Consider the following 11,871-nt stretch of genomic DNA (forward strand, 5'->3'; position numbering starts at 1 on the left):
AAGTAGAGTAGCAAGTCATATATTTTATATAAAAGGTGTTGTCATACTCCCACTCAGAAGGCATAGTAGCTTGCCTACTAATTTAACCAGAACATTCAAAAATATCCATTTCACGTACCAACAATTTACAGAAATGAGGCAATACTATTCTCCTCTCCTTGTAATATTAACAAAGTTTAAGAGACAGATGACTAAACTAATAAATATCTCTTTCCTTTTTTTTAATAGTAATTCTTTCTGCAGCATGTTAATGCAGCTGTCTTTTTATACGCCAACTGACTCTAATGCAGAGACAACCGATGAAATAATACAGCTTCAAACAACTCAATTTAAAGTGAACAAATAAATATGAAACCCTATTTAAAGATGTAGATTTAAGGGAAAAAAAAACAAAACAAAACACTTCAGCCAAACGGAACTTCATAAACAACAATACTAAAAACTATTTATCACATACACTTAACCAAATGGACTTGGTTATGCTATGTGACACTCATCTATAAGCCTCAAAAAACAAAGTTATCTTACCAAAAAGCAGCCTAAAAAACAGATGAAAGAAATCAGCTCTTCTTGAATTAAGTTCAGCCAATGTGCTACAAACCTAACCCAGAGGCTGCTGTACCTCCATCATCCAGTCACTTTATTGTTCTACAAAGTCTGGGTATAGAGGTGATCCAACTGCTCCATGCACACCTACTGGTCAGGAAGCATGTTAAAAATCAAACGCTCCAAAGAATTACCCATGGATGCATCAACAGATGGCAACAAGCGACACAGACGTGAATAGCTTTCAAAATGCTAACCCAAACACAGAAAGCTCTGAAACTCAATCCCCTCACAGGTGTACCTCTTATTTTTCTTTTGTTTTCAAAGGAGGACTTAACCCAAACTGGAACGGTAAAGGAAATAATGCGCAGTTTAATCAATCTGCCTGCCCTTTTAATGTAGGGGGAACGTTATGGAAAAGACAGTATACACAAGAAATAAAGGATTCTGGTGGTGCCAAATCTACTCACATAGACAATCGCTTGTTGATTCACACGCAAACGTGCTCTGATTTGCAACTTAATAATAGAGTCCCAGAGCCATTACATAGCTCTGATACATAGGTTAAAACACTTGGGTTACATAACTTTCTCTTAAGTCTTCCCTCAAGGTAAGGAAAAATAACTTCCAACTGCAGTCCTAAACACAACTTGTAGCAAAGTAAGCAGCATTAACAAAAGACAGTCTGATCCTCTGGGTAGCCCAAACACAGTTATATCCTGATTATCTCTTCAGATGAACAACGCCGCACTGAGCCTCCACAAAGCAGAAAAGCGCTGCGAACCTTAAACATTCCCAAAACAGCCCGTCCACCTACTGCAACTGGAGCACATGGTGCATCCATCCCCTCCAACAGTTTTAATCGTTTATCCCTTGAGCAGAAGCACCAATTCACACAAAAACTTCACAATTCTTGCACAAGACCATTCTTCCGGGGCAGGAAAACAGGTGGGCACCTCACCACACAACACGAGGGCCTCTCTGAACACACGTAAACAAACAGTTTTTTCTTTAAAGAAAAAGGGGGAGGTGAAAAAGGATAAACTTCCCAAGAGCCCTTTCACAAGCCCTCCTCGTACCCTGCGCTCACCCAACTCACGGATGAGCCCTCACATGCCCAGGGAGCCCCGGCCTCCCCCGCCAGGAGCCGCGCTCCCTTCCGAGGCCTCCCGCACACACCGACCCAGCCCGTGCGAGCGCGGTCGCCCCTTACCTGAGACCCCCCCCCCCCCCCGCCGCCGTGCGCGGCGCCCCCGCCGCGGCGGGCGGGGCGGGGGCGGCTCAGCAGCGGGGGTAGCGGGCCCGGGTGTGGGTGCGGGGGCCGGGCGGGGGCGCGGGGGCGTCCGGCCCCATCGTGCTCCCTCACCCGCACCTCACACACACAGGAAATAACACGGGGTCACCTGACCCCCGCCAGCCAATGGCGGCGCCCGATGGCGGTGCCAGCGCGCGCGCCAGCGGGAACGGCGGCGCGAGGCGGCGGGTCCGGGCCGGGCGCGGGAGGGATGGGAGCGCGAGGGAGGGGAGGGGGAGCGACGCGTGCGCGCGCGCCCCCGCGTGCAGGGACGTGCCTGCGCGCGCGGCGGCGGCGGGCGCGAGAAAGCCGCCGCCCCTCCCACCACCACGCGCCCGCTTAAAGGGGCCGCGCGCCACACTTCCCCCCCCCTCCCCCTTCCCGCGCGCCGGGAGCACGTGGGCGAGGCGCGCCTGGCGCGCGTGCCGCCCGCCCCCGCCCCTGCGGCGGCACCGGGACACGCCCGGCCCGACCCCGGCCGCGCTCCGCCTGCGCGGGGAGGCACCGCTTCCCTCTCCTCGTCAGTACTGCCCTCCCACCCCCAAGCTATTTCAAGAACCGGCTTTGGTCCGTTTGTTCGCTTCTCCCCGCACGGCAGCGGTGGCTGGGCTGGGAGGGCTCTGCTAGGGGGCTGGGAAGCCGCTCCACCGGCGCGGAGCCCTAGAGCACCCTCCGAGCCGGCGGTCAGGCCGCACACCCGGGCTCGGCGGCCCCCGAAGCAGAGGTGCCTCAGCGGAGCCGCGGGGAGCTCTGTACACAACATGGAGGCGGCGGGGCCCGGGCTCTCCTGCCCCCGCAGTGCCCCGCCAGCCCCGCACCGCCCGGGCCACCAGGAGCGGCACCGCCAGCCCTCCCTCCGAGCGCCCTCCTGGCCTTGCTTTTGGGAGCCCGGTGGGTCCAGTTGCACTTCCTTGCTGGGGAAACGATTAAGCCTTTTTCAGATGATTCGTTACTTTTGGGGGTTAAGGGTGAGGGGGCAAGGAGACTGGTGGAGGGGGCACCTTAAGAGTAAAGATGCAGCACCTGTCAAATCATCACCTCCTTTACTTAAGCCTGCATGCCAGCAAAGGAAGCTCTATATGACACTACAGTTTCCTCCATCTGCCACTGAGAGCATTTCACGTGAAAATGCAGGAGGAGGCTGGCAGCCTGTGAAGCTCCAAGTGCTGGGCAGGGAAAGCTCAAGCATCATTTAAAACTCGCTTTGCGAGGAACTTTACTGAGCAGATACGACAGTTTCAATAAGTGCCCTGTTTCCCAAGCTTTGTTTCCCAGATCCTCAGCAAGCGGTATTCTGAGAGAAGGCCCCTGCTCATAGCTCATCCAAAAAGCAATGAACTGCTGAGGACTGTTGTAAGCACAGCCAGTTGACAACTTCACTGATGGCTCCTCCACAGGTGACTTTCTTTTTATGAAAAATAAATATGAACCACCACATCTTGTACCATGTGTTATCTGTCAAAAATAATTCGGAGGCTGGCTGGAATTCCATCTAGATAGGGCTGCAATGATGCCAGTAGTCTGGGGAAAACAACCAGAGCAGACAACAATTACACGTGCTTCTACCATGTGTCTTTCAAGTTAAGAATTCGTGGATGTTAGGGACTCCGAGCTGCTGGCCAGGCAATTGTGCATCAGGATTATCCAGGAAAGACTTGCCTGCTCCTTTTTGGACTCAACAGGCAATGGCTCCTTTCAGAGGGAAGTCTACTGCTGTTATCTATGCCTTATCTCCTTCCGATGAAATTACTGTGACGTGCTCCACATCAGCTCCCTGGGAATTGCAGTTGGAGCACACAGGCACTGCCCTGTTGCTCTCGCAGCGCAGCACACCCCTGCTCTCCTTAACACTGGCCGCCCATTTGCATGTAGTATTTAAGGCTCGGTGCTTCGCTCACAGGAGGTGGAGGTCATCGCTTCCTTTGCCTGGAGCCTCTGAGGTCATCGCTTCCTTTGCCTGGAGAAGAGGCTCCGACAGCACATTCCCTGTGACAAGCCGCGAGGCTGCTGTAGTAGGAAACAGCTTTAATCTTGTTGACTGCCATGGCATGCGAAGAGCTTGGTTAGAGCAGCATTCCCCCCGGGGATCCCGGACTGTGATAAAAGCTGTAATGGGGTGGGGGAACTCGATAAGGTTTTTATAATTTGATTTTCCATTATCTGTTTTCTGATTTTGAAGTGAAGCATCAATTGAGGTCGATCCTTTATGTAGATTTATAAGGCAGGAGTGCTTGGAGCGCTCTAACTTAAGCTAAACTTAAACTTACCTTAAGGTAAAATCCTTTGGTATATACAAAACCGCGAGAGCACAGCTTATCTAGATAAGCTTGTTATTTTTCACTTAATGTCCAAAATGAAGTTGCAGCATAAATAGCAAAAGTTTTGTAAAATGCTCAAAAAAGCGCTATAAAACTACAAGGACAGTGAACATTCATTAATTCAAATATTTTTCAAAGGAGCAAAAATAAGTGAATTAGCATATTTGAATACCTAGATCTCTAGCCTGGTGCACAGCAGCATTCCACATCTCCACTAATGATTATTTTATAGGCGTTACAGGGGAAATACAACACAAGTTGCTCAATATTTACAAGCTCAAAAGTACATGGCTGATTTTAAAGGATGAAATGAAGTTTTAAAAGAAATCGTGCTATAAATTACAGGCAAATTCATACTATTGTCAGCTGTTGCAGTACAGTAGACATCACTGGTAATACAGAGGGTCAATAAAGGTGCAGAATGAAAACAAAGCTATCAAAACTGTATTAGTTAAATATCACGCAAGCATAGATGCCATATCCTTTGCAGCTTTCAAAGTGATCTATCAGGCTTCAATATACAGCCCCACTGAGCTTAATGGATAATTTCATTCTCTCAGAAACTAATTTTTGGCTGTCTGCAGACTTCGGATGAAAAACCACTGTCATTAGTACACTTTGTTCACATCACCAAGTTTTTCTTAGCCACTGAACATTTCATTTTCTTTTCAGAAGGAAAAAATTCAACCTTCTGACTTGGCCATTCAGTGACAACTACTTACTTGACCACCATCAGTTACAAAAAAAAAATAAATTATAAATAAAACATTATTAGGACAAATGAAGAAAGTAACCCCATCATACTACCAGGGCTTCAATTCTGCAAACACACTATCAAGAGTGGGAATCCAACACTCATGCAAGCTTTTCTGCTTCAGGGTAAAGTCATCAGTAGCATCTATAAGCTCTTAAAGCAACTTATAAGTAAATCACCCTTCAATTCTGAAAAGAAAAAAAAAAAACAGAGATTTAAGGCCAAAAATGGTTACTTACAAAAAAAAACCTTAAAGCATCAATTTTACAATCAACGCAACGAACTAAACAGGTTTGCACGTAATTTCCAGCAAATACATTCCATCATCAGAGAGTAAGTGCTGTAAATTTAGCCGATGCACTACACCACAGTCAAAAGAAAGATTGAAGTCTCTGCTTTTAGTGCAAGAAAATCAGCTCAGCCATAATTGTACAGAGCCACTATGGTACTACCACAACAGAAATCTTCCAAATCCTGCCCATTTCCTCCCAGAAACCCTTCCTGCCACCTCCTAATCAGAAAGCTTTTGAGGACAGAGGCACAAACAAGGCAGAGACAGGCAGGAAAAGGGCCTCAAGACTTGGCACCCTCCTCTATGGTGGGTGGGAGATTCTGAGCAAAATAAAGCCCCCTAAGTAGCCCTCAGAGTTAGTGCCATTGCTCCTACCAGTGCTGCTGTCAGTGCACACATGCAAGCAATGTTGACACTCCTACTGCACATGAATTCTGCAATGGCTAAAGCAAATGTTTTTCCCTGTTATGCCTTAATGTAAGTGAGGCTTACCTTGCACAGCCCCTTCCCCACTCTCCCAGATCCCAGAGAAAAAAGGTCTTTCTGACCCCGAGAGGACTGACAAATGGAGATGGAGAGTCTCCCTCTGTCTTTGAGGTCACCACTTCTGATCTAGCCGTAATTCAGTAATTACTCAGTTCGTATGGCTCTCCAGAAGCATACATTAGCAGCTTGGAGGGGAAACAGAAGTATGACACCATTCCTGACCTCAGCCACCTCTCATCTCCACAAACCCTCTGAGCTCCCTCTGCCTGGAAGGGGGGAGGACAGTAAGTGATGCAGCATGGGGGATAGCGAACAAATCTGCAGGTAACGTATCTGGGAAAGGCTCTGAGCACCCCAGTGTTTGCTAGAAGAAAGATGATTTCTGAATGCAGCTGGTGGGGTCCTCTGAGAGATTTCTTCTTCTTTACAAAACCTTTCATTGCTAATGAAAAGCACTGAACCAGCAGCACCAGGAAGGTGAAGTGTCTGCCGAGTCAGGCATGCAGATTTCACAGACATGGCACCTGTCCCTTCAAGATATTACCCTTATCCTAAGCCCTTCCCCTGTTACACAATTTCATGTCATGCACAGGCTCACCACTGCACTTTTATGGCTTTCATCTAGAGGCCTTTAGATGCTATGGGAATGGGCACTGAAGACAGAGAATACAAAACATGACAGCAAGATCAGGCACCTACAGGTCACGCAACCAGGGACTGAAACTTATATTCACGGTGGGACAACTACATCTTTCAGCAAGTGTAAAGCAAGGGCAGCTCGCCTGTTTCTCTTTCTCCAAGAAAGACATCAGCATGGCTGCATTCATTAACATTTCCTACCTCTCTTCCTACCTAGCCCCAGGATTTCCCATACCTTCCTCCTATTTCTTTTATACTTACTTCAGACAAAAAGTGTTATATCTGACCCTACACAAGGGAGAAGCAGTACCAGATGTCTCCCAAGGAACTGCGACAAAGACAGGGAGGGCTCTCATTAATTCACCGATATTGAACTTTTCTCCTTAAGACTGCCAAAGGATCTGTGTGCTTGCTGGAAAGTATTTTGGACAAGCACAGATTCTCAACATACTGACTGTCATGTTTTGGTTGCATCACTTGGAAGCGGCTCTCCTCCAGACACTAGAACCATCTCCATAAGCCAAGGTGTTAAGTCCTACCACTCCATTCCTGCAACACAGCAACAACTTGGATTGAAAGACTTTGGAGCATCTCAAAGGAAGGAAAATCATAGCAGGAGAAAAATTAACACACCCATATGAGAGACAATTCTGCTCTGTCTTTGAATACTGCAGCACTTCTGTCCTCTCATCTTCCCGTTACAAAGAGCTGATTCATGAAAATAGGATCTTTGTACCTTAAGACCTGCTCTGCTTCTTCCTTTTACCTCCTGCCAAAAAGCTGCTTCTGGCAGAACAGAATTAGTTGCTGTGGAAGTAGTGATTGTGATGCTGTGGACAAAAGAATCTGACTGCAGCAGAAAAAGCAAGAAACAACAGCAGCTGAACTTTTGAGGAAAAGCTGATTGCATTTCCATGCAGATGCCCAAAGTAATGAAGGTGGAAATAAAAACAGAAAGCCATACAAATATGATTCTCCAGCAAGACTGTCTCCGACAAGGCAGAAAAGACCATCAATAAATCTTCATTATCTGAATTGCTAAGCATATCTAAATAAAAGTAGAAATTCAAATATTAGAACTCATCTTTTTAAGTGGTCTTACATAAAACCAACTCTGCCTTGCCTGAACATGTTTTACAGAAAGGGATTTTTGTTTTCTTTTACTTCTGGTGGCCTTTTACAGAGGTTTCATTTGCTGGGGTGTTTTTTTATTGCCCACAGGGAAGTGGGAATTTCTGGGCTTAACAAGCCTAAATCCCCATGACATATAGTTCCAAATTTTTAGAAGCAACTAAGATTTTCATTCTTACTTTGCTCCCTGTTGGCTTCCTCCCTGATGCATGCAATAGCTGTTTGGAATCTCAGCTGTGACAACAGAAGAGAAAAAAAAGGTCCCTGAAGAAATGGCGTTAGTTCTTCCAGTCACCTTGCTGCTACCGTGCTTCATAATTCAAGCACATGAAACAGCACATAAGAAGGGCTTGCAGCAGCAAGAGGCAAAAGCAGGAGGCATCAGACTGGACAAAACCCAAGAAAATATTCTATGTTCATCTGGTAAGAAGGCTGTATTTATATTGGGTAGTAGAAACCTAAGGGTCCACTAAAGATAGACGTTGCATGAAATCTCATTAACTTCTTGTCATATAAACCAACTTCTGCTTTTTTTGGTCACATATAGTGACATTCTCTGGTCCTGATTCATCTGAGAAGATTGGTTTATTAAAAATATTTTTAAAGTTCCACCACAGTTTACTTATATCTCCTATTGCTGACAGAACATGAGGAAAAACCCTACTTCAAACACAACCACTTTAATTACTTTGGATCTCATTAAAATATATTCAATGCTCAAACACCATAATTCTACATTTCAAAAGATGTTCATGTCTTATTTTAGTGCCCTGCATTACTTTAAAGTCACACTCAAATCCAAGTCGGGATTGGGCACATGAGAACATACAGAACTTAAACTTTAAACACAACGTATTCAACTATTTATGAGCGCTACTGACACATTTGGGGTGGGGGAAAGTAGCGTATTTTCATTCATATCACCTAACCTAAGTGATGAAAATGCTTTAAAAGCTATTAGGTAACAGAGAGAGCTGCCCTGGGTTAAGCAAGTAGCATTTAATTTTGTAAAGGCTGGACAGACCTATCTTTAGAGAGTCCAAGCCATGCAGAAAAATCTTAAGTAACTTGCTTCTGTTTCAGGATTCCAGGACATTTGCCCAGAGAGGTGATTAGGACGGAGGGCCCCCCCTTTAACTTTTCTGTAAACATGCTCTGACTAATTAGACCTAAACAAAATACTGTTGGTTTCATCAGGGCTCTGAAAATAAGGTCAGCACTACTTCTTAGAACATCACCAGTGAGCACAGAAGCAAGAACAGGTGCCTCAGCAAGCATAGTTCATGTCAACCTACCAACTCAATGTGTTTCCACTGGTTTTAGCAATTTTTAGAAACAGCCCAAACCCACAAATAAGAAAACAAGCCATCCCAACATGAACGCTTTCACTGAGGAGCAGCAGCACTGGGCAGAGGGGGGCTGCAGTCCTCCCCCTGATAACCCTGGCTGAACCCAGGTCTAATGAAGGGACGACACTGGTTACATTGGTGGAGAGAAAGCATTTCACCGGGGTGAAGTTTCACATCCCCTGGGGTACCTGCCCACAGCCCAGGGATCCCCCCATCAGGGCCAAGCCTCTCCACAGCAGGGAGCATGGCATGAGAGAAGGGATGACTACTCTTTGAAACTAGCAACTGTTACAGTGTGATTCATGCCACAGGCTGAAGATCAAGGTGTCGGCTTACGCCTAATATTGACGAAAAAGGGTAGTCACTCTATTTATAATCAGCTAGCATTTATCTCATCACGAGAAACAGTAATTCAGCAGCTAGCCTTAAGTGATATGCAGGGGATTTCCTTAACAATCCTTTTCATTGAGACAGAAGTTTAAAAAAAAAAAAAAAAGAAAGAATGAAAAAAAGCAGTGGTGGTTATAAGAAAGGGAATATTTGAACAGAAACAGGGAGGGGGGTTGGGCAGAGAGGGCAACTAATTAACGCTTTCAGCTCGTTCCCCTTCACCACTGCCTGGAAATTCTTTTCTGATATATGCATTGCCTGCCTAGGGCTTTTTAAGAGACCCTTGCACATCCTCACTGATTACTTCCCCTACTCGGGGAGACAAACTGTCCTTTACCCTAAATGCTTTTATCCTCTTGATGAGGTCTCTTACCCAGCTGGATCCTGCTTCTTTCTCCCACTACAATCTCTGAGCCTGAGAGAAGACACCTGGGGACCTTCCACTTTGCTTAGGAAAGGGATTTAATCCTTTCATATCCTAGCATGGGGCTGAAGTGATGCATGCCTCCCCCCTGCCTGAACACCAGTGGTTACAGTCCTGGGCGATGGATGTCCCCATGTCCCCAGACGAAGAGAAATCAAAGGAAAGGGTTTTCTCCACTGTTTTCTGCTCTTTCAGGAGTCATTTAAAAGCAGGTGTAGATAAAGAACTGAGGAAAGCCCCATAGGGGACAATCCTGCCATACCCAGACAAAATAATGAGGCTTAAAATCTCTTCTGTATCTAATCTTAGCTAAATCACATCCCCGATGTCCTCTGCCCTCAGTTTCACAGGGTGCATTTTTCTCCTTGCCCCCCACCTTCCAGACTCATAGGCAGTGTCCCTCCAGTCCCACTCAGACACCCCCACCTCTGCCCTCCCTGGGGCCAGAGGTCCAAAGGAGGACACCTCAATGGTTCTTTTGACTTAAACCTCCAAGGGGAATGCAGGGTGATTCCAGGCTTCATTTCCCAGACAAGCCAACAGACAGTACTCAGCGCAGACAAGGATTTTTATCTTCAAAGTCCTTTACAAACTTACTTCCCCTCTGAGAGAAGAAAGAAGGGGGGAAAATCCCTAAGCATCACCATTGTGATGGAACAGAGATGCAAATAACCCTAAAAGTTCTTTCATGCTGGAGCGGAGGCAGAGGAGAGGAGTCCTGTGGTGCAGCAGTGCTTTGGGTTTGGGGTTGTTTGTGGCGGCGTTTTTGGCTTTTACACCAAAGCCCTGGATTTGAATCCTATTTCACATCACTACGGGTAGGACAGAGGCTCTTCAATTGTGGCCAACAGCTCCCTTCTCCGAGGGTCGTGGAGCTGGGGGTCTGAGAAGCAGGCGGCAGTACGTGGGTGTCTTCCAAGAATACACTTGCCTGTTCAGACTGCAAAAGTGCTGCACAATTAATTATACATCTGTGCTACAAAAGATCAGCTTTATAACTGCAGGGGGTGCTATTCATCAGCCTTGAAACGTATTGGCAGAGGACAGCCAGGGTCCAGTAGCTGAAATAAAGAAATAAATAACTACAAAAGCAGGATGTGCTCTGGGTCTTTAGGAGTGAAGTGCAGCAGAGGGACCCAAGTGACCCGGGAGTGGAGAGGAGCTTGGTGCTGCAGACGGGATGCGGTGCTTTTCCCAGGAGCTTCGCGAACCAGAGTAGCAGAGAAGCCCCGGTCATCGGGGCGAGGTGCATAGGCAGAGAGGTGGCAGCAAGGAGCCTGACACCTGCATGCACTTTTCCTTCCTCAGCCCTCCCCTTTCATGGAGGCAAGAAAACATCACGTTCCCAGCAGCGAGAGTCCAGTTTGAAGTGGCTTCACCGCAAATTGAGAAGGACCCCCTCTCCCTCATTCCTTTCTTTTGAAGCCCTCCTTTCCTGGAGCGGGTGTTTCGCAAGTACAAATACACCACAACGTCAGGCATCCTTCCACTGTCACTCTCCACTATCCTTCCTCCTCCAGACGCACACACTAACACAAAATGACGGCTTCCTCAACAGACTGAATGAGCAAAGCCCTCGCACCGATCCTTAATTGTCTACGCTTTACTCTTTTGCTCCAGTCATATTATATCACAAAACTCAAAGCCACCCACCCACTGCCCCCATCTTTGTCCAAAATTTCAAGTGAATGGCAAATTGGACACAACGAAAAAAAATTGCTGAAGAAGAAAGGAGGGGCAAGCTAACCCCCCATTTCCCTCCTCCCCCCCCTTTTTTTTTTTTTCTCCCCCCCCCCCCTTTTTTTTAGGTTGCTCTTCGCTGGTGCACCCACATTGCTATTGTGCAGTTGTCAGCTAAAAAAACAACCATCACCAAAACGGCTCCCCCCCAAAAGAAGATATTAAAGAAGAAATCATATCTCACAGCCCTTGAGAATGTGACCCTGAGGCCTTGCCCTTCTCCCTCCTGATGTACCCACACATCACGGTGGAATGGCAGGCCCCTCCCCATCCACCCCCGTGCTACTCTGAACCTGCAGAGCGAGAAAAAAATAAACACACACATCCAAAACAAAATAAATTAAAAAAAAAATCAACAAGGCTTACAGGGCGAGGGGGGGGGGGAAAGCCACCCCCCACACACACACGCATATGCATAAACCCCATAACCCATTTATGTCGGTCTCGGAGCAGGAGCCAGACTGCAGCGAGCAGCCAACAGCTGGGGCCTTTGAAAAGGGACAAGGCG

At 46.9% G+C, this 11,871-nt stretch overlaps 1 protein-coding gene across 5 annotated transcripts in view; it reads right to left on the reverse strand.

The window, feature by feature from the left end:
• Positions 1–11,871, reverse strand: part of TCF20 (transcription factor 20) — a 156,201-nt gene that overhangs the window by 64,146 nt on the left and 80,184 nt on the right. Inside the window, exon 1 of one of the 5 annotated variants that reach the window (XM_027722602.2) lies at positions 1,760–1,795. The exons of the other annotated variants lie outside the window; for them this stretch is intronic. The gene's annotated coding sequence lies outside the window, so the exon portion shown is untranslated. Of the gene's footprint in view, positions 1–1,759; positions 1,796–11,871 lie in introns of those variants that run through there. 5 annotated transcript variants of the gene reach the window in all.

Source organism: Pipra filicauda, unplaced genomic scaffold (assembly GCF_003945595.2).
Source record: "Pipra filicauda isolate LSUMZ 115617 unplaced genomic scaffold, ASM394559v2 scaffold95_size2449627_pilon, whole genome shotgun sequence".
In the NCBI taxonomy this organism is placed as follows: Eukaryota; Metazoa; Chordata; class Aves; order Passeriformes; family Pipridae; genus Pipra; species Pipra filicauda.